The sequence below is a fragment of the Macadamia integrifolia genome, chromosome 5 (genome assembly GCF_013358625.1).
Source record: "Macadamia integrifolia cultivar HAES 741 chromosome 5, SCU_Mint_v3, whole genome shotgun sequence".
NCBI lineage: Eukaryota > Viridiplantae > Streptophyta > Magnoliopsida > Proteales > Proteaceae > Macadamia > Macadamia integrifolia.
This window is the reverse complement of record NC_056561.1, coordinates 4,626,163-4,651,556: the sequence shown is the minus strand read 5'-3', so window position 1 is coordinate 4,651,556 and position 25,394 is coordinate 4,626,163. Positions and strand designations below refer to the sequence as shown.

At 36.4% G+C, this 25,394-nt stretch overlaps 2 long non-coding RNA genes across 2 annotated transcripts; one reads left to right on the top strand and one right to left on the bottom strand.

Annotated features, from left to right (window-relative positions):
- The first annotated feature begins 1,142 nt into the window (after positions 1-1,142).
- On the top strand, positions 1,143-19,507 carry LOC122078988. Its single transcript, XR_006140245.1, has 18 exons — positions 1,143-2,895; positions 3,004-3,239; positions 4,326-4,401; positions 4,994-5,090; positions 7,506-7,577; positions 9,242-9,316; positions 10,157-10,243; positions 10,347-10,446; positions 10,539-10,884; positions 11,187-11,403; positions 11,549-11,596; positions 11,881-11,932; positions 12,696-12,742; positions 14,908-15,120; positions 15,258-15,297; positions 15,573-15,626; positions 18,943-19,000; positions 19,107-19,507. It is a non-coding gene; the product is annotated as an uncharacterized LOC122078988 (long non-coding RNA).
- Positions 17,476-25,278, bottom strand: LOC122078989. The gene is made up of 3 exons (XR_006140246.1): positions 24,869-25,278; positions 20,451-20,453; positions 17,476-17,489 (listed from the first exon to the last, which is right to left on the bottom strand). It is a non-coding gene; the product is annotated as an uncharacterized LOC122078989 (long non-coding RNA).
- Positions 25,279-25,394: the final 116 nt, after the last annotated feature.

Sequence of the window (25,394 nt, the reverse complement as noted above, 5' to 3'; positions counted from 1 at the left end):
ATTCATTCACATACGCATATAGCTTCATCCTTGATATTTCCCTCCCATCAATCCTATTATTATTGTTTTTTGTTTGGGAATTGATGTGGTAAAAATTGATTAGCTAATCCTCCTTTCAGCTCATGAAGCTTCAGCCAATCTGCACATAAGAGAAGACAGGGGAGAGCTGGGCTGACCCAACGGGGGACTCTCCGATGCCTAAGTCAGATATTTCTATAGTAGATACTCAATAGAGTTTTTCTTCAAAAGAAGTGATCGACCTCCCCAATGGATGCTTACGTTAGTATTTATAGGTCATTGATGGAATGGAAAAAGGGGAAAGTCCGTGGAGAATCCTATTGGGCATGGAGTTCTGGAGTGGCACGGCTCTCTAATACTAGGAATATTCCAGATCCTAGGGTATACTATGGGAATATTTCCCTCTTATCTCGAAAGTGTCAACCGTGGGAGGGGTGGATGTCTCTGATGACGTGTAGTGGATAGAGTCCCGTCCTTGTGATTTGGAATTACGTCATTGAATATAGGAATGGACGATAGCACGTTTCTGGGAGCCCTGTTTGATGATGCCGGGTTGAGGTTGCAGCTCGGGCTGATGAGATGCCGAGGTGGTAGCTCAGACTGATGAAGGGCTGAGGTGATAGCTCGGGCTGATGAAGGGCTGAGGTGGATACTCGGGTTGATGAAGGGCCGAGGTGACAGTTCTGCTTGATGAGGGCTAGAGTAGCAATGTAGCATTAGTTCGGACGCTCCTTCGCTACATTGTGCTCATGAAGATATACCCTCAGGATAAAAATCCTATTATTCTAACAAAGATAACGATGACATCGCGATTCATACTATCGTACTCTGAAGGGGCATTCAACGATATGCATATATGGAAGACACCCTCCCTGGTCCACCCACTTAGAGCTTTGTTTTTTCGTTTAATAAAATTTGAGGAAAAGATCGCTAATCAGTGCGCTCCCAACGGCTCTTTTGGTAAGGCGCTCCAAACAGCGGTGGAATATGACACCTTTATCCCTGGTTGGATACTTATGCACGTTTTTCCATTAGTCCAGGCGCTAGCGTGAAGGTCACTCTACCAACGGAGGCCTATAAATATATATTATCTTAGAGCTTATGGTTGCTTACGACTTACGTCTGGTTCTTCTTTCACTATTTTGAAATTTGATCTCCCGCTTACCAAGAATTACCAAGAAAAGAAAGTAATTTGCTCTCCCGAATTCCGAGCCACTGCGGTTAGGCACTTAGGCGGCGAAAAGACATCTAACCTTGCAGGTCCTTTTCTTTTATGGTTACTTACCATTGCAGGTCTCCATCATCACCTCGTCACTTCACTCTCTTCCCGACACTTCTGTTGAGAAATCGCCCAAAAGAGTTGCAGATATGTGCTGTCTGGTCTTCTCTCTCTTTTGTCATTCTTTGAAGTGTGTTCTTGATATATTCAATGGCGTTCACAAATTTTTCTGTCTGGTCTTCTCTTTCTCTTCTGTCATTCTTTGAAGTGTGTTCTTGATCTATTCAATGGCGTTCACAAAATTTTCTGCCTGGTCTTCTCTTTCTCTTCTGTCATACTTTTTGTATAATAAAACCCTAAGTGTTATTGGTTTCTAGGTCTACATCGTCCGTCGGTGGAGTTTCTTCCCGCTCTGTTGCAAGACCACCCGACCACTCGGCAGTAGTAAACCATTGTACTAACAAAAGTAGGTTAAATCTTTTTTTGGCCGAATCACACACTTTTAGAAATTCAAGAAGTGAAGTCCAAGTGCAAGATAACGTGGCGATCTCAAGAGATATTCAAGAAATCGTTTCAATGCTCTCATCAGATAAGGCCAAATCTCTGGGAAGTATGTTAATGCTTTATTTATTGGCGCTTATGATTTTTCTGTTGTGTCTTTGTTTTTTCTTGTTTTCCGCTTGTTTCAAAATTTCTTCCATAAAGGTGTTGAATAATTGGTTGGAAGGGGAGAGATCGTTTGACTAAATCAAGATTTTAAGCCAGAACACTGCAAATCTGAGCATAATGCAAGCTTACAGAGCGATTCTAAAGTAAAAACCGCTATGATCTCTAGCTTCATTTGAGAAGCTTGTCTTGCAGAATTCTATGGCTGATAACAATAGGTTTCACATAGCAGGTTTGCATTGTTATTTTTGAAACCCAAACGTGGGATGGAGAGATTGATATTGATGAATGAAGCACTGCTTGAACAATGGGCTGCTTGAACAATGGGCTGCTAACAGGACTGGATGTTTCAGTATGGATCAACAACCAGAGGTTGCCAGGAGATCAGATTATGTACTGCATGTTAACCTGGATTTTGTCCCACCCAATATTATCCGCATCCGGTTATCAATAAACAAAAAATTGAATAATTAATAGTGTTTCTGGTCTACGGTCAGACTAAGAAACTACTTTGCCTGTCCCAACTATGTTGGTGAAGTTGTGAACAATGAATGTATTTTTTGCAATATTTTCCATCTCATGCAAGCAAAATCGTGTTCCTTATCACATGATAACATATATAATCGTTCTTTCAATTGAAATAATTTTTTTTACCAATATTTGTTCTTGACTTTCGGCAGGTCTCCATCATCATCTCGTCACTTCACTCTCTTCCCGACACTTCTGTTGCGAAATGGCTCAAAAGAGTTGCAGATATGTGTTCTGTCTGGTCTTCTCTTTCTTTTTTGTCATACTTTGAAGTGTGTTCTTGATCTATTCAATGGCGGTTTCAAGTTTTTCTTTCTGGTCTTCTCTCTCTTTTGTCATACTTTTTGTATAATAAAACCCTTAGTGTTTTTGGTTTCCAGGTCTACATCTTCGGTCGGTTGAGTTTCTTCCCGCAGATATGTATTCTGTCTGGTCTTCTTTTTCTTTTTTTGGCATACTTTGAAGTGTGTTCTTGATCTATTCAATGGCGTTTACAAATTTTTCTGTCAGGTCTTCTTTTTCTCTGTTGTCATACTTTGTATAATGAAACCCTAAATGTTCTTGGTTTCCAGGTCTACATCGTCAGTCGGTTGAGTTTCTTCCCGCTACCTCCTTCTGTTGAAAGACCACTCGAGAGTAGTAAACCAATGTACTAACAAAAGTAGGTTAAATCTCTTTTTGGCCGAATCACTTACTTCTAGAAATTCAAGAACTGAAGTCCAAGTGGAAGATAAAATGCCGACCTCAAGAGATATTCAAGAAATCGTTTCGATGCTTTCATCATCAGATGAGGCCAAATCTCTGGGAAGTATGTTAATGCTTTATTTATTGGCGCTTATGATTTTTTTGTTATGTCTTCATTCTTTCTTGTCTTACGTTTGTTTCAAAATTTCCTTAGGAAGGAATAAAGGTGTTGAATAATTGGTCGGAGGGGGAAAGATCGTTTGATTAAAACAAGATTCTAAGCCAGAACACTGCAAATCGGAGCATAATGCAAGCTTACAGTGAGATTCTAAAGTAAAAACCGCTATGATCTCTAGCTTCATTTGAGAAGCTTTGTAGGGATGTCTTGCAGAATTCTATGGCTGATAACCATAGGATTCACATAGCAGGTTTGCATTGTTATTTTGCTTGAACAATGGGCTGTTGCACAGGTACTGAACCAATGTTTCTATGATCAGAAGTGGGTTTCAGTACCAGATCGTTGTCTGTTAACAGGACTGGATGTTTTGGTATGGATCAACAACCAGTGGTTGCCAAGAGATCAGATTATGTACTGCATGTTAACCTGGATTTTGTCCCACCCCATATTATCCGCATCGGGTTATCAATAAACAAAAAATTGAATAATTAATAGTATTTCTGGTCTACGGTCAGATTAAGAAACTATTTTGCCTGTCCCAACTATGTTAGTGAAGTGGTGAACAACGTATGTATTTTTTGCAATATTTGCCATACCATGCAAGCAAAATTGTTTTCCTTATCACATAATAGTGTATATAATCGTTCTTTCAATTGACCTAATTTTTTTTTACCAATATTTGTTTTTGACTTTCAGCATATGACTCTTTCACCATTGTGCGGAGCTATATGATTTTATTTTATAATCTGTTTTATTGGTTAATTGTTCTTGGACAAATGCTTCATTCCTAATTTCAAATTCCAAAAACTTGTCTTAAATTTCATGAGTAAATTTATTGGCTGTGTTGACATTTCTTTCACCTGACATCAATTGTGCACCTTTTGTATTTTTGTACGTGTTTCCATTTGTAACAATATGGTTTTTTTTCCCCCTCCCATTTTCAGACCCCATTGTACGGACTTGTTTTGGTCTGTGTGGTGTCTTCTCTGATATCTGAAAATAATCTTAATTCTTCGATTTGTTTTCCACCAGAGCCTTTTCTAGGAAGAAAGGAAGGAGTAATGTTACTTGGATGACCTTGTAAATGTAATCACTCCTAAGGGCAGAGGTGAGGTTTCGTTTTTCTTTTTCCTCCTCATTTCATCTTTTGTCTTTGATTAATTCCTTGTGCCCTTATTACACTTTAGCTTCTAGTTATCCACATGAGCTCTGGTGACCATGACTCCTTCTTAGATATGTATTCCTTTTAAATTGACGTGTTTTCTCTATCCATCTGTCGGAAAGTCAAACTACTGTATCACTGTAAATCATTTTTGGTAATACGTGGTGGCACTAACCGAATCTTGCTACTGTAGTTCCTCCATGTTCTGCTATTTCTGTGAGCGCAACCATTATTAGGTAAGAAGAAAAATCTATTTCCTAAATGATGGTTTGCAAATAAATAAACAAGTTCCACGTAAGATAGAAATATCTGATAAAATGGTTGGTCAGGGTATTTGCTTTGAAACCATAAGCAAGTAGTTACAGATTCCTCACTGAGCGCAACCATTATGCTCAGATATGCTTTTATTTTGGCAGATATTCACTTTGGACTTATAAAAACCAATAGTTGTTAATCTTCTGTTTATTTTCTCCAATCAATTGATTGTGTACAGCCAAAAGATGGCCGTTCCTTGTAACACTGCTCATTCAATGTTTAGCTTCAGAGATATCCACAAGCAAAGGGCGACTGCCAAAGTTGCTTTCTCCAAAAACCCTTCGAATTGACATCCAACGAGCAGAGGCTGCAAGTTTCCGGTCAGTGAAAGGAACTTTATTGTGCTTCATATGATTTACTCAATTATTAGTTAGCACTCACATTGAGTAGCTTGCATGGTTTTTTATGTTGAGGATTTTTGCGAAATTTGAAAGTTGTATTTTGTACTTGATTAGCTGTAGGATTTAAAGTGATCCTTTCTAATAATAATAAATAAAATAAAAGAACCATTGTGGAAATAAATGGAAGTGTTTGTATATGTATGACTGTACCTTTTATCTTACCATTGGGGTTTCTTTCTTATCCTTGAGGCAGGAGGATACTTCATGTGTCTGTTAAAATTATATCTGACCAGTTTTAACAGACACATGAAATGAACAACACCCCCCAACAAATTATCTTGAAGACCAAACGGGTTGAACACCCCATTTCTTGACTAGGTATTGATTCCTAGGGGTATTGGGACCCTGATAGCCCAACAACATTCCTCACACATCCGAGAGAATGCTTTTGACAAGTCACTTGTTGACTTTGTTTTGGCCTTTTCTTTGTATTCATGCACACTTCCTCTTCTATTGTCTCTTTCTTACCTGTGATTTATTTACCAGTAATTTTTTTCTTGCAGGTATTTTACATTAAATTTTTTTTGGGGAGAATTGATAAACAAATGTTGGGAGAAAATCAGTGTTATTTTTTTGTCGACTTGTAATAGGGAAAGAAAATCGATGATGTCTGTGAAGATGTTTATCTCTTGTATATATATATCATATCATACATATATTCTTTAGTTTCTTGTAAGTATAAAATACAACTCAACAGATGAGCTCAACTCGACAAGGCCTTGGTTATAAATATCCATAAAATGATTTTTTTTTGAGGAGTTTAAATAGCACCTTATTGGTACAGCTCCAAGGAGAATATGTGGTTCAATATAAGAGACCCTAACTCTTGTTTGGGACACAAAGCATAATTACATAGAGCTCAGAATTACAGATTAGGTTTGATAGTTCAAAAAACATTGTGATCATGGTCTGATCAAGTAAAAGGACAAAATAAGTAATGAGAAAAAAAGGGACAGAAATAAAGAAAATTAATAGATTTGAAATTAGGCAGAATTGGGGCTAATAGAGAGAACTTATAACTTCCAAACCACTGATCAGTTAGACTGAAACTCAGGTCTTTGCCCTTTCATTGAGTCCTAAGGGGTTTATATGGGTGATTTCTCTTAACTATTAAGGGGTGTGATGGCTAGCTAGGGTATCTAACAGAAACAAGTGAGGCAGCTAAATAGTGATAATCACAGTTATGATAGTGAGTCTTAACAATAGGAATCAAAAGAGAATAGATATGGGAAATAGAATAAAGAGAGGTGACCAAAACCCACTAGCTGAAGCTGGACAGGAAAACAATGAATGCGTAGGGTATAATTTTGAACTGAAACTGATCTGAACCAGAATAAGGGGAATAAGAAGTCGAAGAGATGTTCGCAGTAATCCACCTATGACAATCAGGGAATCCTCATTTGAAACCTTGATGAATCCATGTCAATATCTCCCAGTGATTCCACATTTTTAAGACTGAAAGCATCAGCAGAACATTTTATTCAGTGAAAACTGTGCTTGTGAGCAACACGTCTCCTTTTTATGGTAAAAGGTCCACCATTAATTTGTGAAAGAAAATATAATTTCTAATTTGCAAATAAACTTGTAGATTGAGAAATCTGAAAATAGAAACTCGTATAACAGCTTCTAGAGCTTCTAGGATCAGATTCAACTTAACTTCTGAAACAAAGTAGAAACAAGAATAACTCAAACTGAAATAAAAACTAGAACAGAGCTTCTTATGTAGTTTAGTAACAGGCTTCTAAAGTAGCGCAAGGTTTAGGGTTGTAACACCTTTGCACTTGGTTTCTTTTGCATCAGTACATGCCCAAAGAGGTAGGCCCATAGTCTACTGGAACAGAAATGGAAATTGATCTCCACCCCCCCCCCCCCCCCCCCCCAAAAAAAAAGTAGTACTTCTATTATCTCATTATGGAAGTTCAATCCCTGGGACCTGGAAATCAATTCCCATGATTTAGAGTTCGATCGTCCTGTTTGTTATGACAGGAGATTCTACTCTAGAGTCTTTTCTTTTCTGTTTTATTAGGTAGGAAGTCTTTTCTTTTCTGTTTTATTAGGTAGGATAAATATCCCCATGGATTTTCTAAACAGGTTATTGCCTTAAAAATATTACAAATGAATGTTAGCGATTTGGTCAATTGTTACTTGGAGCACATTGATTGACCTACTTGCCTTCAATTTGTGGGCTTAAAGGACTTGCAATGGATGCCTACTAGCATTATCAGGCATTTCAGTCTAGAGGGATTTTGAAATTTAATTCGAAAAGCTATGATTCTAAAATTTTGTTGTATAAATTGAAATGCTGTAATTCCATAATTGGAGCTGACCCTGCAGGAACTCTCTTCTGAGCTGCTTCTCCAAGCAAGTTTGGATACTCTACAGTGTGCATCTCTCTCCACTATCAAGGTATTTGGCTATTTTGTTTTTATTGTATTATTTTGTTGGAAGAATTAAAAATAAATTGATACCTTTGGAAATATGTGATTCCATATTTTCATTTGGAGTCAGTTTATTATTATTATTATTCTAAAGTATATTGATTTGAAGAGGGGAAAAGCAGCTTATAAAAGGATGCTATTGCCCAGATGGAGCCTCCAACATTTAGACCCCCTATACAGACGGCAATAAACCTCCATCCTTGTACAAAATCAATCCAAGTATCCAAACAACATTAATGTCTGCCCTTTTATATGTACCTAGGAGAACTGAGGTTGGCATTTAATTGGATTCCCCACTTTTACCCCTCACTGCTTTACTTCTTCTTGGGCTTTGAGTTAGCTTGGAATTTTGTGTTGCATGTCTATTGTACCATTTGGTAGTTAGACTGAAACAATTGAAACTCTTGGGGGAGAATCCCAAATCAAACAAGAGAAGCCCAACTCTAATGTAATGGTGATGCAAGTGCTTAAGAATCTTGGTTTCCATTGTGGATGAGGTTGAAGTATATGGTTGAGAACTGTATCAAGGTGAGTGTTGGGGAGCAATGACTTGTTGAAATTTGCGACTTTGTTTAAGGTAGTGTGGAACATGCAACTCACAAGTTTGTAGGCGACTTGGGGAAGGAACTTGCTGAGAGGAAAAAACAAGAGGAGATTGAGAAGTAGAAGGTGGGAGTTGGTGGGAAGTATGTAACCTTAGAAGCTTAGAAGTTTCAGCAAAATCTGTACTTATTTTTCGGTGTGGCGTAGAGTTGGTACCCATTTTACTTTCCTTGCTTCACTTCTAAAAGGTAGATGGAGAGCCTAAAGGGCTATGACCAATAAAGGGACCAAACCAGTTTTTTTTTTACTCTCTCTCTCTCTCTCTCTCTCTCCTTTTGATGGTGGCAATATAATACCAAAGGTACTATAGTAATCCTCTTGATTGACCTTATGGAGTGTGTTAGCAAATATCGTTAGTCATCCCTACTGTTATTGGGGTCTTTCTTGTCTGATGGTAGCTATTGAACCCTACCCCCCCCCCCCCCCCCCCCCCCCCCCCCCCCCAACACACACACACACACACAAAATGCTGAGGAGGCCTAATCTCTTAACTTGTTTAGTCTGATTTTCTTACAATTTACATTCAGGCTAAGGTGTCATCATGGAGGTTTTAAATGATTGGTGAAGATAAGATTTAAGGCATGGAACTTGCAATGTTTATTTATTTTTTTCTATTGTCAAAATCCATTTTATTGGGATGAAAATGAAATGGTGGATATAAATTTCTTGTTGTGGTTATTTCTTCTTGAATTTATTTTCTCAAAAGATGAATGGTAAGAAACTGAGGGATATTTTTTTTGTGGGTTTGTTTCTTATCAAGTCTTATTTCTTCAAAATGAATGAAAGGAGACTATTTTTATGGGTGGTTGTTGTCATCTCTTTTTTAGTATGATTCAGTGAAGACTCGTTTACACAAATTGAGATTAAGAAGTGACTGGTGGTTTGATGGAATAATGGTTTACATTTTTCTCTGTCTCATTTCATCTGTGTTCTCTTAAATATAAGTGAGAAAGGAGATATTCAACCCCCTCCCTCCACACCCCACCCCCTAAATAAGAAGGAGATTGATTGCTTGAACATTTTATGCAGCTTGATACTAGCTAGCATATGACCTGGACCTGTTTGATGCATGCACTACCCATATTCAGTGACGTGACTTCAGTTGTAAGTTTACTTATTTTGTTGCTTTTATTTCAGTTGTAATATTTGCTATTTCAGCTGAATTTTCTCAATTCTGAACTTGAACTCCCTTCCTTTTCCTTTGGAAGTCACATGTGAGTGAGCTCTCTCAATTGACTAAAATTGGCTTCCTTTGTTTTGATGGAGACTTTTTCTTTAATGGAGTCTTTTTCTTTGTCCTAGCTTTAGCTTTCCTTCTGTTCCCTTGCTCGGCTCGAGTGTGCTATCTTTTTATGGGTGTGACTCTTCCTTGGGATTGAGTGAGTGGAAGCCTTGATTATGCAAGATGTGGCTCTTCATTTAACTTTAGAACGAAAATTATTTCTATCAATTTATTTGAATGGAACTCAGCTCTTATAAGAACTACAGGTAACCCTCTCTCGATCCCAGAGAAGCAGATGTAGGCCTTACTGATATAAATGCAATTGCACGGATGAGACATAAGTATTTGGAATGAAGGTTTTAAACAGCTGTTGGTTCTGTGCCTTTTCTTTATGTGTGCTTGTCCCCCCCCCCCCCCCCCCCCCCATTCTTTGTTTTCCTTTTGCATGCATACATTAGTTAGAAGCAAGTCCATAGTTTCATTAGATTTATTTTTTTTGCTATTTTTTTTATATTTATTTTAAAATCATGCCTGGAGGCTCTGCTCTATGTTGAAAGTGTTGGGTATCAGATTGAGACTTGAGGTTTGACCTCCAGTCGCTATTTATCAAAGTGGTAGATAGAAATATTCATACTGTTAGTTTTTGCGATTTTGTAATATGATTATTATTTGGGTTGTTTTGATCCTTTATTTGCTATTCAAGAATGCCGCATTTGTTTTAGTATCTGGAGGAGGACAGAGAAAATCAGGTGTATACATGAAAACCAAATTACAAAAGGTGCTTCAAAGGGAAAAATGTGAAAAACAAGGTAATTGGATTTCATTAATTAGTTGTTTGATATGTGTTCAATGTGCTTTTTTGCATATTTTTTCTATCAAATTTTACTCTTTTATAATTTTATAAGCTTGTAGGAAGAGCTCCTGAGATAATGGTTGGTTCACATGGAAGAGGTGAAAGCTGATACATATGTCACATATTACGTTGATTTCTTTGATTGGCCATTATTGGAAGGTAGAGCAGCTTGTAAAGGAAATTTAATGAGTGACTTATGTTGCTGTTATCCTTTTTTGTATGCCTGAAGATAAAACTCGTTTGCTTGACAGGAAAATTTCATATAACTGAAAAAACCGTACAAATAAAATGGAGAAGAAGGAGATGGCAAGGGGGAGAAAGGGGAGGTGGAGAGGTGGAATTTTTGCCCCTATGTTTCCATTCTCTAATTCCTTCTAATTGGTTTCACATGTCGCATTGCATCGAAGAGATGAGTACCATTGCTTCCCTTTCAGAAGTTTAATTCTATTTAGCTTCTTTTTTTCTTTCTTTGATTCTAATGCAAAGATTCATGTTGCAGGGTGTTTAGAGGTATTCTTATGCAAAGATCTATATTGAAGGGTGTTAAGTGTTCAATACTGTGAACGATTTCTAGCACATGCAACAGGGTGTTTAGAGGTATTCTAATGCAAAGATCTATATTGAAGGGTGTTAAGTGTTCAATACTGTGAACGATTTCTAACATATGCAACTGAAAAGAACAAATAATTGCTTTGCAAATTCTTCAAATTTTGAATTGAAGGATTCTAGATTTAGAGGAGACACGCAACTGAATATGTCTAACATAAAGATGCTGTTTCTTTTACCAAGCTTATCTTATTTATTTTCTTTTCTTTTAGTGGTTCTTTTTTCCCTTCTTTTTTGTCATGCCAACATATATTAGGCTCTTTTTTGTGAGTGATTCAACACAATACTGGCAGAAATGAAATGGATTGGAATTTGGCCACTATTCGGAGAAGTTATATGATCCAACAGAAAGCAATAATGAATGGCGAAGGTAGACATAGAGAGTTTAATGATTCTAGAATAAAACAAAAGCTTCTTCGCAAAGCTGAGGAGCAAGTTGAATCCAAGCTAGGTTTTGATCTATTTCTGATGGCAAAAAAGAAGCTTGGATGGTTGTTCACTCTTGCAACTGTGAGTGGTTTCATATGTTATTTGCTTCTTCATTCTCCCCTTATCCTCTTCTGATTCATTTTATTTGGAGTTCGTAAGGTAAATGCTCTTATTTATATTCAGTTTACTTTTAATATTTATGACTTGGTTCTTTCTCATTACCCAGCTGTGCTAGGTACAACTAGTATCCGCTTATTTCTATGACGTCACGAAGGTACATTCATTCCCTTATCGTGTAAAAGATTATGTGTAGATTGTTATTAGATTTTCTCGCTTTGACATGTAGGCCAATTGCTAATGCTTCTTATATGGTTTGATATTTGATATTTTTTGTGGCATTTGATAATTGGAAAATAAAAATGACATCAAACAAGTGAGAATGAATAAATATTTCATAGTTACTACGGAAGGTGCATGCCAATTGCTCTATCATTTATTCAGTGAATGAATTTGGAATTCTTAGATTTTTGTTAAGGACAAATGATTTTTCTGTTACAGTTATAAATTGTGTGGGACGTGTTCATTCTTTTTGGACTTAAAGGCGTTCCAGGTTTGGTTTGATTCATACTATTTATTTCATTTATTCTTTCATATTATTACTTCAGCCGCATAACCGTTCTAATTTTTTTCAATGGATCTCAGTTTCCTTTGTTTTTGAATTGGCGTTCTCGTATTTCATTTACTTTTGGAAATGCTAGATCAAAGATCTCCTTAGGCCTGCTTCTATGCAAAAATGCAGATTCAATGGAGACTCGTTCATACAAAATTGAGATTAAGAAGTGACTGGTGGATTGATGGAATAATGGTTTACAATTTTTTTTCTCATTTCATCTGTGTTCTGTTAAATATGAGTGAGAAAGAAGATATTCAACCCCTGCCCTCCACTCCTCCTCCCCTTATATAAAAAGAAGGATGAAGACTGATTGCTTGAACATTTTATGCATCTTTGTATTTGCTGGCTTGTAATCTGGACTTGTTTGATGCATGCGCTACCCATATTCAGTAACATGGCTTTAGTTGTAAGTTTTACTTATTTTTCTGCTTTTATTTCAGTTGTAATAATTGCAATTTTTGTTGCATTCCTATCCTAATGACCATTTACTTTGGAGATTATTGTTGATTTTGTTGTTTCCTCTAAAGATGTGAGTTTGATCACATTAGTAGCACTATTTTTTCCCCTCCTGATATGTGCAATAAACTATTTTTAATTGTAAGAATTGCATCCTACATTGATTTCTATTTACTTTGTTTGTTGATTTTCACCTGTTCTTTCTAATCTCAACATTATATGGTTTTTATTTTCAATCTAACAGGTGCCTGTATGGTATGTGCCTGTCTACCAAATGTGTTGAGAAATGAGGTAACTGATGTCAATGCCTCTCCTAATAAACTATTATTAGTTATTTTCTCTTTGACATTCAAGCCATGGTTAATGCCTCTCATATGATTAGATATCTGATGTTTTTTAGTGGATTTTGATAATTGACAAAAGAAATGTGATTTTACTGTTACAAATTCAAAAAGTAAGTGGGAAGCATTGTTTTTTAGGGAGGAATTGCCTAAAGGAAGTGTGCTTTCTTAGTGTTCCTTCCCTTTAATTTTTTTATATTATTATTTTTGCCATATTGTTTTTCAAATCTTATTCCATGGATACCATTTGCTTTGATAGAGAAGTTTAATGAAGCAACTTACAGCTTAAGAGGGATGAAGATGCACCGGATGCAGCTTTTGTATTTGTCTTTCTCATTATATTATTCTTTTCTCTAACTTCTTGCCATTTTTGTCTGTCTCAAGCTTTGCCACTTAGGGATCCTATTCTGTAATGGAAGGGAACCTTTTGGGAAAGTTGAGAACTGACCGAAATGGGAGGGACGCGTAGGGCTCCCGAACGGCCATTTTCGGATCTGCCTCTACCCATTGTTTGTACTGGTGCTATCCCTGAAGTTTCCTGTTGTAGATCAATTGAATTAGGATTTTGAATTGGAACAAACAGAGGGTAAGTGAAGGACTTCACTATTTTTTTTTTATATGGAACTGGAAATGATACTATTGGCTCTTAATTGGAATTTGCAGTGGGTGGGAAAAGATTCAGGTAGTGCCTCTTCAGCCAGATTCTTATACATTTGTTCAGATGAATTTTCTCAATTTTGAACTTGAACTCCCTTCCTTTTCCCTTGGGAGTGATATGTGCGTGAGCTCTTTCAATTGACTATAAGTGGCTTCCTTTGTTTTGATGGAGACTGTTTCTTTGACCTTTTGTATGTGGTTTGGTAACGTGTTTACTATTGATTCAGTCTTAGGCCCTAGCTTTACCTTCCCTTCTGTTCACTTGTTTGGCTCGAGTGCGCTATCTAGTTACGAGTGTGACTCTTCCTTGGGATCAAGTGAGTGGAAGCCTAGATTATGCAAGATGTGGCTCTTCATTTAACTTCAGAACAAAAATCTTTTCTATCAATTTATTTAATTGTAACTCAGCTCCTATAAGAACTACAAGTAACCGTCGCTTTGATCCCAGAGAACGAGATGTAGGCCTTACTAATAGAGAGGCAATTGCATGGATGAAGGCACCAGGATTTGGATTGAAGGTTTTGAGAAACTGCTGGTTCTGTGCCATTTCTTTATGTATGCTCATCCCCCCCATTCTTTGTTTTGTTTTTGCATGCATACATTAGTTAGCAGCAATTCCTTAGTTCCGTTAGATTTTTTTTTTATAGTTATTTTAAAGTCATTCAGTTTTTTTACTTTGATATCAACCTAAAGTAGGCTCCGTTATGGGTTGAAAGTGTTGGGTATCAGATTGAGACTTAAGGTTTGCCTTCCAGTCACTATTTATCAAAGTGGTAAATGGTAATATTCATGCTGTTACTATTTGTGATTTTGTATTATGATTATTACCTGGGTTGTTTGACCCTTTATTAACTATTCAAAATGCCACATTTGTTTTAGTTATTTGGAGGGCATCGAAAATCTGGTGTATACACCAAAACCAAATTACAAAGGGTGCTTCAAATGGAAAAATGTGTAAAACAAGGTAATGGAAGGGGAGAAAGGGGACATGGAGAGGCGGAAATTCAGTCCCTCTTTTTCCCCTCTCCAATTCCTTCCAACTGGATTCACATGTTGTGTTGCATCGAAGAGATGAGTACAATTACTTCCCTTTCGGAAGTTTAATTCTACTTAGCTTTTTTTTTCTTTTTCTTTCTTTGATTCTAATGTGAAGATCTATGCTGTAGGGTGTTTAGAGATATTCTAATGCAAAGATCTATGTGTTAAGAGATTAATACTGTGAACGACTTCTAGCACATACAATTGATAAGAACAGATAATTACTTTGCAAACCCTTCAAATTCTAGAATTGAAGGATTCTAGATTTTGAGGAGACATGCTGCTGAATATTTCTAATATAAAAATGCTGTTTCTTTTGCAACGCTTATCTCATTTATTTTCTTTTCTTTTTAAGTTTCTTTTTTCTGTTCTTCCTTGGCATGCAAGCACAAATTAAGTTTTCTTATTTGATCGATTCAGCATGATAGTGGTAGAAACAAAACGGATTGGAATGTGGCTGCTATTCAAAGAAGTTATACGATCCAACATGAAGCAACAATGAATGTTGAAGGTAGACATAGGGAGTTCTATGATTCTATAATAAAACAAAAGCTTATCTATGATCAATTTTTTGAAGACAAAAAAGAGGCTTGGATGCTTTTTCACTCTTGCAACTGTCAGTGGTTTCATATGGTACTTTCTTCTTCATTCCCGCCTTATCCACTTTTGATTCATTATATTTGGAGTTCGTAAGGTAAATGCTCTGATTTATATTTAGTTTACTTTTAATATTTATGACGTGGTTCTTTCTCATTATGCTGTTGTGCCAGGTACACCCAGTTTCCCCCTTATTTCTCTGCCATCACAAAGGTACATTCATTCATTTATCGTGTGAAGAATGCGTGTAGATTGTTATTAGATTTTCTCACTTTAACATGCAGGCCATTACCAATGCTGGTTCGATATCTAATAATTTTTTGTTGCATTTGATAATTGGAAAATAAAAATGACATTAAAGTAGTGAGAATGAATAAATATTTCATAGCTACTACAGAAGGTGCAAGCCAATTGCTCTATCATTTATTCAATGAATGAATTTGGAATTCTTAGATTTATGTTAAAGACAGATGATTTTTCTGTTACAGATGTAAATGGTAAGTGGGACACTTTCATTCTTATTGGACTTAAAGGGGTTCCAGGTTTGATTTGATCTTTACTATTTCTTTTCTTTATTTTTTATATTATTACTTCAGCTGCATAACCGTTCTAATCTTATTCAATAGATCTCAGTTTCCTTGATTTTAGAACTGGCATTCTCATATTTCATTTACTTTTGGAAATGCTAGTTCGAAGATTTCCTTAGGCTTGCTTCTCTGCCAAAATGCAGATTGATTTGTGTTGTTATTTTCATTTATGCAACCATAGCAAGGCTTGTGTGTATGCTGCACAGTGGCACTCCTGTTATGTGTTCCATCATTTGGGTTACAATGCTTCCATATAGATCAGTGGTGACCCGTACTAACCCAGTCATTTTTCCTTTTCTTTTGATTCCACTTATGCCCGTCTTTAAGCTTTCTATACTTTTAGCTGGGGGAGTTTTCTGCGATCATAATAATTGCCCCTACCAATTAATTAGGGGAGCACCTTTTTTGGTATGCAAATAGTCTCCTTGTAAGTTTATTTCCCATTAAACACTGAATCCACTTCTGTGCCTAGGTCTGCAGTTGCATGATATAGCAGCAAGATTCTTCCCCTTCACTACCTATTCTTGTAAAAAACCACAATAAATTCCCTCTTGTTGATGAAAGCTACAATCTATTGATGCATCTAAGGCGAAAAATAACTTGATGTAGCAACTTTCAAAGTTGAAAAAGCAAGATGAAGATTGAGAGGGGTTAAGTCGCATTGATGTTTTGGGGGTATTGTCTTTATTCTTATTCTTCTGCTAGTGCTTTGTTTGTAACCAACTGGTGTTTCGTGACTTTTCTCCATTTATCTTACACCCTCGCCTAAGTTGCTGGTTTTTCACTATGTGGGACATTGTTTGACCTGCAACTTTAGATTCTTGCTAGCTATTTAAATCCTAGCCAATGGGCAATGGGTAATTAGATTACCACCATTAACATAATAATCAGACACCATGTTGTCAACTAGAATATTTGCAACTGCAACTAATGTCATCTGAGACTCCAAATGGGTTCAAGTGAAAGAATTAGCATCACATACATTGTGTAAAGACGTTTGTCTAGTAGTTATTACTTAATATTGATCGTCGGTGAGTAAAGGTAAATAATGGAGTGCCTCAACCCCCCAACTTGGTGAGCAGAGCAATTATTTAAAGCCATTTCCTGGAACTAGCCTCACCCAACACATGTATTGTAACAAATGTTTATAGATGTTTCCAACTAGGTCACTATAAGTGACACAATTACTACTCGTTAATAAAAGGTAGTCTGCTGCTTCAGTCGAAGGGTTTTATTTTTATTTTTTAAAGATTGGTTTCTATTTAAGTGGGCGATTAATTGTGGTGCTTAGTATTAAGTGGGCCAAATGGAATTTTAGTTGCATATTTCTTGAATGAGTTTCTTATTTGATTGGTAGTAATTATTAGTTGGCTAAAGCATGTGATTATTTCTCCTTCTTATATATATATATATATTTTTTTTTTTTTCTTTTTTAGTTGTAATCAGTATCCCTTCCTCCTCTAATTCATACATTCCTTAATGCATTGTATGATGTAAGATTGATTTTGAGTTGAAAATTCACTGAATTTGTCATATATAATCTTGTGCTCTTTTAAATTTCTTGGTAAGCTGGAGTTTTGTATGCCCTGGATGATTAGGGAAGGTGTTTTAGTCTATTGATGCATCTAAGGCGAAAAATAACTTGATGAGACAACTTTCAAAGTTGAAAAAGCTAGTTGAAGATTGAGAGGGATTAAGTCACATTAATGCTTTTGGGGTATTGTCTTTATTCTTATTCTTCTGCAAGTGCTTTGTTTGTAACCAACTGTTTTTTCATGACTTTTCTCAATTTATCTTACATGCTTTCCTCTTCCCCATCTTAAGTGATTCATTTGTTATTTCCGTTAGATTCGTAAATATGTACAAACCCCCTCTAGTTCCAAGTTGAAATTGATTGAATTTCAGTCAGTTTGTTAAGTTGATATCAATTAGAAGGCCCATTCTGGTTGAAAATGAAGACATTTGATTAATAGTTGAGGGTTTTCACTAGCATTTATGCAGACTGGGTTTAGTTTTTGGTCTTTTCTTCATTGCAATTGATACAGATGGTTGAAGGCAGGACCTGATTCAGATGTTCATGAGTGCATCAAAATGAAAATTATAACAGCTTTAGATGATCAAGTTTCTAAACTCCATGGAAAACAGTCTTATTTGTACTTTTGCTCTTGTTGGCTATCGTATGTCGCAGCATGAAATCTCAAATGTCCTCAAGTTCTGATTTGCTTCCTATCATTGAACCTAGCTTGAACTTACTATAATTCAACCTGAATCTGAAATCTAAGTCACAGATTTAAACACCCTTACTATTCCCAGCCTCAGTGTAGTGTAGGAAACCTTAAACCTTACTCCTGCTGCTTGGGCTAAATACTCTAAAATCCTTGCTCAACCATATAATCCTGTTAAAGTGAATCCAAACCTAAATATCTTATGTCATCTGGGAGTAATCAATCATTTCAATGGGTTTGTTGATTCTAAAACTTAACTTCATGTAGTATGGCTGTGTTACTGGTGCTTCATAGGCTCATGAATTAACTTTCCGTAGTATGGGTGTGCTACTAGTGCTACCTAATCTCATGAATTTTCTTGACTGTCTTAATATTTGGCCGTTATTTTCATCTTCTTTTGGTTTCATCTTTCTTTTATAAGAAGTGTGTTTGGCAGATCTGAGAGAGAATGAATGTTTCAGTTGGGAAAGGGTGTGGACGCTTGAAGTTTTAAAGGTTTTACTGCTCCAAAGTAGTCATAGGATACAAACTTGCTTTGCTTGTTAGGAATGTAATAAACTCCACGGTTCAATGATTGGGGAAGTTCTTTGTGCATACATGAAAATTGTTGATGTATTTGATGCCTCAAATGGGTTGTTATAGGGTCCAAAGCCTCTATGGAAGCAGAAAATCTCAGAAAAAAATTTGCTTAGGTTGAATTTGCTGAAACCCTTTGGTCCTGATATAGTTTACGTAAGTAATTACGCTACGAGGATATGTTATAAAGGACTAAAGGAGTCAAAATGATTTATAATATTCACCTTGTTTCTTCTTTTTTCATTATGATTTGGCTATTCCAATGAAGATTGATTTTGTTTGTGTATTTTTTGAATGATGGAGGCATTTCCTATCCTTCTCTTCAAATGTGGATTATCAATATAAACTGTTATTAGTTTTTATCTCTTTGACATGTCGGGCATGTTCAATGCCTCTCATATGATTAGATATCTGATAATTTTAGTGGCTTTTGATAATTCAAAAAGTAAGTGGGAAGCGTTGTTTTCTAGGGGGGGAATTGGTCATCTAGAGAAGCATGCTTGCTCAGTGAACTTTGATGGGTTCAAGGTTGGGTTTGGTCTTTAATGTTTCTTTCCTTTAATTTTTTATATTGTTATTTTGCTCGTATAGTTGTTCTAATCTTAATCCATGAATTCCATTTGTTTTGATATAGGAAAATTTTCATGAAGCAACTTACATCTTGAGAGGGATTAAGATGCTCCAGATGCTGCTGTTGTATTTGTCTTTTTTATCATTTGTCTTTCCTTTATCTTCTTTCTATTTTTGTCCGACTCAAGCTCTGCCACTTATGGATCTCATTCTATGATGGAAAGAATCCTATTGGGAAAGTTGAGGACTGATGAAATAGGAGGGACACGTAGGGCTCTCGAACTGTTGTTCCCATATCTGGATCTGCCTCTTCTCTTGTTAGTATTGGTGCTATTCCTGAAGTTTTTGGCTCTAGATTAATTGATTAAGGATCTTGAATTGGAACACACTATGGCTATTTAAAGGGCTTCAATATATATGTATATATATTTGTTTTTTGTATGGAACTGGTAATGACATTTTTTATATGGAACTAGAAATGACACTATTGGCTCTCAATTAGACGTTGCAGTGGCTGTGGCAAAGACTCGGGTAGTGCTTCTTCAACCCGGTTTTGAGATGCTTGTGCAGCTGCTTTTACTCGATTCTGAACTTGGAACTCCCTTCCTTTTCCTTTGGGAGTGATATAAGAGTGAGCTCCCTCAATTGACTATTAATGGCTTCCTTTGTTTTGATGGAGTCTTTTCCTTTGACACTGTGTATGTGGGTGGGTAAATTGTTTACTATTGATTCAGTCTGAGGCCCTAGCTTTAGTTTTCCTTCTGTTTGCTTACTCGACTCAAGTGAGCTATCTTGTTACAGCGTTCCTCTTCCCTGGGATTGAGTGAGCAGAATCCTAGATTATGCGAGATGGAACACAACTCCTATAAAAACGATGGTTAACCCTCACTCCGATCCCCAGAGAACAAGATGTAGGCCTTACTAATATAAAAGTCAAGTGCATGCATGAAGAAAACAATATTTAGATTGAAGGTTTTGAGAAACTGTTGGTTCTGTTACTTAGCTTTATGTATGCTCGTCCTCCCTTTTCTTTGTTTTTCTTTTGCATGCATACATTAGTTAGAAGCAATTCCTTTGTTTTATAGGATAATAATTATTATTATTTTTTTGTATTTTTTGATCGGGTCTTAATTATTCATTAAACTACTACTCAATTGTTGATTTTAATTAGGTTTTCATGATTAATTTGACCATATATTGTGATGATCTTTGTTTGTAGGGTTTTCAAGAGATGTGGACAGGTTTGATGCTAAATGGATGGAGATGGGTCAGTCTAGAAGCAAGGGCAAAGGATCAAGGGTAGAGTTGGAATTTCCAAAAGAGGGAGAGAATAAAAAATAAATAAAACAAAAAAGGAAATTGATGATAGGGAAATCCTACGGTTTCGCCTTCTTTACCTCTTTCACACGTCCTTCCCTTTTCTTGCTTTATCTCACATTTTCTCTCTCCTTGTCCTACTCAGCTCCTAAAATCTCTTCCTTAGTACAACTCCAGCCCACAACTCCATTCCCTTTCATAACTCCACTTCTACCTTTTCTCCCTTTGTCGTAAAATCCCACTTCCAAATTTCTCCTACCAATCTCTTTTCCTATAATTTCTCTCTTTTCTCTCCCATCTCACCCTACCACGGTTCTCCACCTCCCATCGAACCTCTCCCTCCTACAATATCTCTTTTCTTACTCACTTCCCCCGTTCTCTCTCTCCTCCTTGCTACCACAACACACACACCCCTATCCCTATCAATCTGTCTCTCCTGTTTTTGCCTAATTTAGGCCATATCTATCTATTCTTTTCCCTATTTTTTCTCACATCTCCCATGGTTCTCTTTCTCTCTTTATCTTTCTTTTTCTTTCCCACTCCAACCGTGGGAATTTGAGAAAAATTAGGGAAAAGAAGAGATAGATATGGCTTAGATTAGGACAAAGGAGAGGGAGAGAGAGATCGATAGGGTATGGGTGTGTGTTGTGCGAGCAAGGAGAGAGAGAATGTGGGAAGTGAGTGAGAAAAGAGTGACATTGTAGGAGGGAGAGGTTCAGTGGGAGATGGAGAACCGTGGGTAGGGTGAGATGAGAGAGAAAAGAAAGAAATTATAGGAAAAGAGATTGGTAGGAGAAATTTGGGAGTGGGATTCTAGGACAAAGAGAGAAAAAGTAGAAGAGTTGGAGTTGTGAAAAGGAATGGAGTTGTGGGCTGGAGTTGTACTAGGGGAGAGATTTTAGGAGATGGTTAGGACAAGGAGAGAGAAAACCCTATAATCAAAGATCATCACAATATGTGGTCAAATTAATGATAAAAACCTAATTAAGATCAACATTTAAGTAGTAGTTTCATGAATAATTACGACTCGATCATTTTTTTTTAAAGTTATTTTAAAATCCTCCAGTTTTCTAGTTTGATGTCAACCTAACGCCTACGGGCTCCGTTCTGGATTGAAAGTGTTTGTATCAGATTGAGACTTGATGTTTGCCCTTTAATCACTATTTGCCAAAGTGGTGGAAATATTCATACTATTAGTTTTTTTGATTTTGTATTATGATTATTATTGGGTCGTTTGACCCTTTATTAATTTTTCAAAAATGCCACATTTCTTTTAGTATCTAGAGGACATAGAAAATCTAGTATATACACCAAAACCAGAATATAGAGGGTGCTTCAAAGGAAAAAATGTGAAAAACGAGGCAACGGGATTTCATTAATTGGTTGTTTAATATGTGATAAAATTGCCATTGCGCATATATTGATATCCAAATTTTCCCATTTATATTTTTATGAGAATGCAGAAGGAGCTCCAAGATAGTGGTTTGTTCATGTTCAAGAGGTGAAACCGTGAAATTTGTTATATATGTCACCTACAAAGCTGATTTCTTTGACTAGTGATTTTTGTAAACTAGGGCAGCTTGTCAATGAATTGTAATGAGTGATGTATGTTGCTGTTTTCCTTTTTATATGCCTTAAGGTAATACTCGTTTGTCTGACAAAAAAATTTCGTTCAACCAAGAAAACCGTGCCGATAAGACAGTGATGGAGATGGAGAGGAAGGAGATGGTCGGGGAGAAAGGGGAGGTGGAAATTCTGTCCCCCTGTCTCACTTTCTAATTCCTTGCAACTGGATTCACATGCCGTATTGTTTCAAAGGGGAGTACTATTACTTCCCTTTTAGTAGTTTAAATTTATTTAGCTTCTTTCTTTCTTTTATTCTAATGCAATGTTCTATACTGCAGGGTCTTTATAAGTATTCTAATGAAAAAATCTTCTGAAGGATGTTAAGAGATTTATACCGTAAATTTTAGAATTGAAAGATTTTCTAGTACTAGGATTATCTCCTTTATTTTCTTGTTGTTTTAAGATTCTTTTTTCCCTTCTTTTCTTGGCATGCATGCACAGATTCAATTTTCTTATTTTGACCGATTCAACCTGATAGTGGCAGAAACAAAAACGGATTGGAATATGGCCACTATTCAAAGAAGTTGTATGATTTAAAAGAAAAAAACAACAACAACAATGAATGGCGAAAGTAGATGTAGAGAGTTTATGGATTCTAAAAAGAATCAAAGCTTATCCGCAAAGTTGAGGAGGAACTTGAATCCAAGCTAGGTTTTGGTCTATTTTTTGAAGGCAAAATAGAGGATCTGATGGTTGTTTTCTCATGCATCTGTGAGTGATTTCATATGATACTTTCTTCCTCATTCCTGCCTTATCCTTCTGATTCATTATATTTGGAGTTTATAAGGTAAATGCTTCTGTACATATTCTATATACTTGTAATATTTATGACGTGGTTCTTTCTCATTACTTAGTTGCGTTGGGTACATTCAGTTTCCTTCTTATTTCTGTGCCACCACGAAGGTATATTCATTCTCCTCTCATGTGTAGAACGATTGTAGATTGTTATAGATATTCTCGCTATGACATGCAGGCCATTGTCAATGCCTCTTGTATGATTAGATATTTGATGATTTTTTATGGCTTTTGATAATTGAAAAATAAAAATGACATCAAACTAGTGAGAATAAATAAATATTCCATAGCCACTACGGAAGGTGCATAGCAATTGCTCTATCATTTATTTAGTGAATGAATTTGGATTTCTTAGATTTATGTTAAAGGTAGATGATTTTATTGTTATAGATGTGCAAGGTAAGTGGGAAGCATAGCTCTTGAGTGAGAAATTTGTAGTGTAGAGAAAGAGTTCATGCTAAGTGGACTTAAGTGGGTTCCAGGTTTGGTTTGATCTTTACTATTTCTTTCCTTAATTTTTTTCGTATTATTACTTAAGCCGCATAACTATTCTGATCTTATTCCATTTATCTCTTCTGAATTAGCATTCTCATATTTCATTTACTTTTCAAATTCTACTTAGAAGATCTCTTGAGGCATCCTCCTATGCAAAAATGTAGATTGTTAGGTCGTGTTATTTTCATTTATATAACCATAGCAACGCCTCTGTGTATGCAACACAGTGGCACTTATCTTCTAGACTGGCTTTTATCTTTTTATTCTTTTGTGTGTTCCATCATTTGGTTCTCAATGCTTCCTTGTATATTAGTAGATGATGTTATTCTGAATGATGTGATTACTTCATTGCAAATGAAAGACTAAATCAGTACGAGCGCAATCGCTTTTCCTATTCTTTTGATTCCAGCCGTGCTGTGTTCATGCTTTCTATATAGTCAACAAGAGAGTTTTCTGAAGTCATTTTAATCGCCTTTACCAATTAATTAGGTGAGCACTATTTTGGGTATGCAATATTCTCCTTGTAAGTTTATTTCCCATCAAACACTTAATCCTGGGTTCGACTCCTCTCTTTGTCCTCCCTGTCAGTAGATCTTGCGGACCCCACCAAATCTTATTTGATTCTAGTACTTTGCTTTTAATTTAGTGATATTTGATTGTCTTACATAATTAGGAAACTAGGACTTCTTTATATTGGTCTATTAGGTAGTTTTTTGTTTTAAGCAATTGAGTTTCTAAATATCTTTTTTATTTTTGGAAGTTTATTCTATTTAAGTGTAAGGCCATTGGCCATTGTTTAATTCAATGAATGTGAATTGAAAAACAGCCAAGAGCAAAGCCCCCACCCCTCTCACGATTCTCTCTCTCTTTCAATCTCGTCCTTCTCCCCCTCTCTTTTTCCATTCTTTTTTTTCTCTGCTGCTGTTTTATATCCCCTTGAGGCTGATCTGCTGCTGCTGTATTTTTTTCCCCTTAATGTTGAACTGTTGCTGCTGATCTCCCCTTTTGATGCTCACTGCTGCTGCGATTACTCACTACTTCTGTTACATACTGCTGTAATTACATCACTGCTGCTGCTACCCTCGGCTGTTGCTACTCTTGGTTGCTGTTTACTCTCTGCTGGTGCTGATCTCCTTTCAATGAATGGATTACTGCTGGCTGTACTTGCTGTCCGTGAGTTGCTGAGAGCCGCAACATCATTCACCAAGCTACATCGACAATACTGAGGATCTCTATACAACCGGCTGGACTTGTCTTCATCAACTAAAGGTGGACTGCATCTATTTATTTTGGAGGACCTTGATCTTTTCTTTTCTCCTCAGATCTGGACAGCAGCATGGTAAAACATTAAACTAAACCCTCCCCACCTCCATTAATCCCTATTATATATTGCAGTCCATTAGCATTGAAACCAGCCTTTGCCCTTTGTTTATGCCTATTTTTACCCGTTGTTTTAAGTCGTTTCGTCACTGTTATATCTCCAAAAACCTTGCTGATTTTCTATTTTAGTTGGCTGCTAGAGGACATTGATTGTTTGCTTATCTAATTTGGGTGTCTAGATTGATTTGTGCTGAACCTAACATTCGTATGAACCCAACTTGAAACTTAAGTAAGAATTTCTGTGTTTTTCCGTCTAGATTATTATTGCTTTTTGCTACTTTGTTTATTAGTCTCATTTTATTTTGCATGCTTAATCTTGTTTGCTGAGTTTCTTTTTGTCCTATCTACCTAAGTCCCTTGAGTTAACCCTACCTAGTTAGTTAATCTTGTAGGAGACCTAGTCACCTAGGAACCCCCTACATCATCTTGGTATCAGAGGATGATTTTGTCTAGGTTTAGGGTAATTAAGTATTGCTGTCCCTTTTTTACATGTCTTATCTTTCGAGGTCTAGTCTCCGTCACCATTTGTCCGTGGTCGAGTCTGAGATAAGAGAGCGATACCATAGATTAGAGGACACCCTTTTCTTTCTTAAGTTGACGGGACCAAATAGCATTGGACGTTATTCCCTCCAAAAGCATATACTCGAGAGGGAGATTTCTGACCTCAAGATTGAAAGGGCAAACTACTTATCTCAATTGGAGATCCTGAGTAGACCTTGAGTCTTTGGTGGCAATCGTA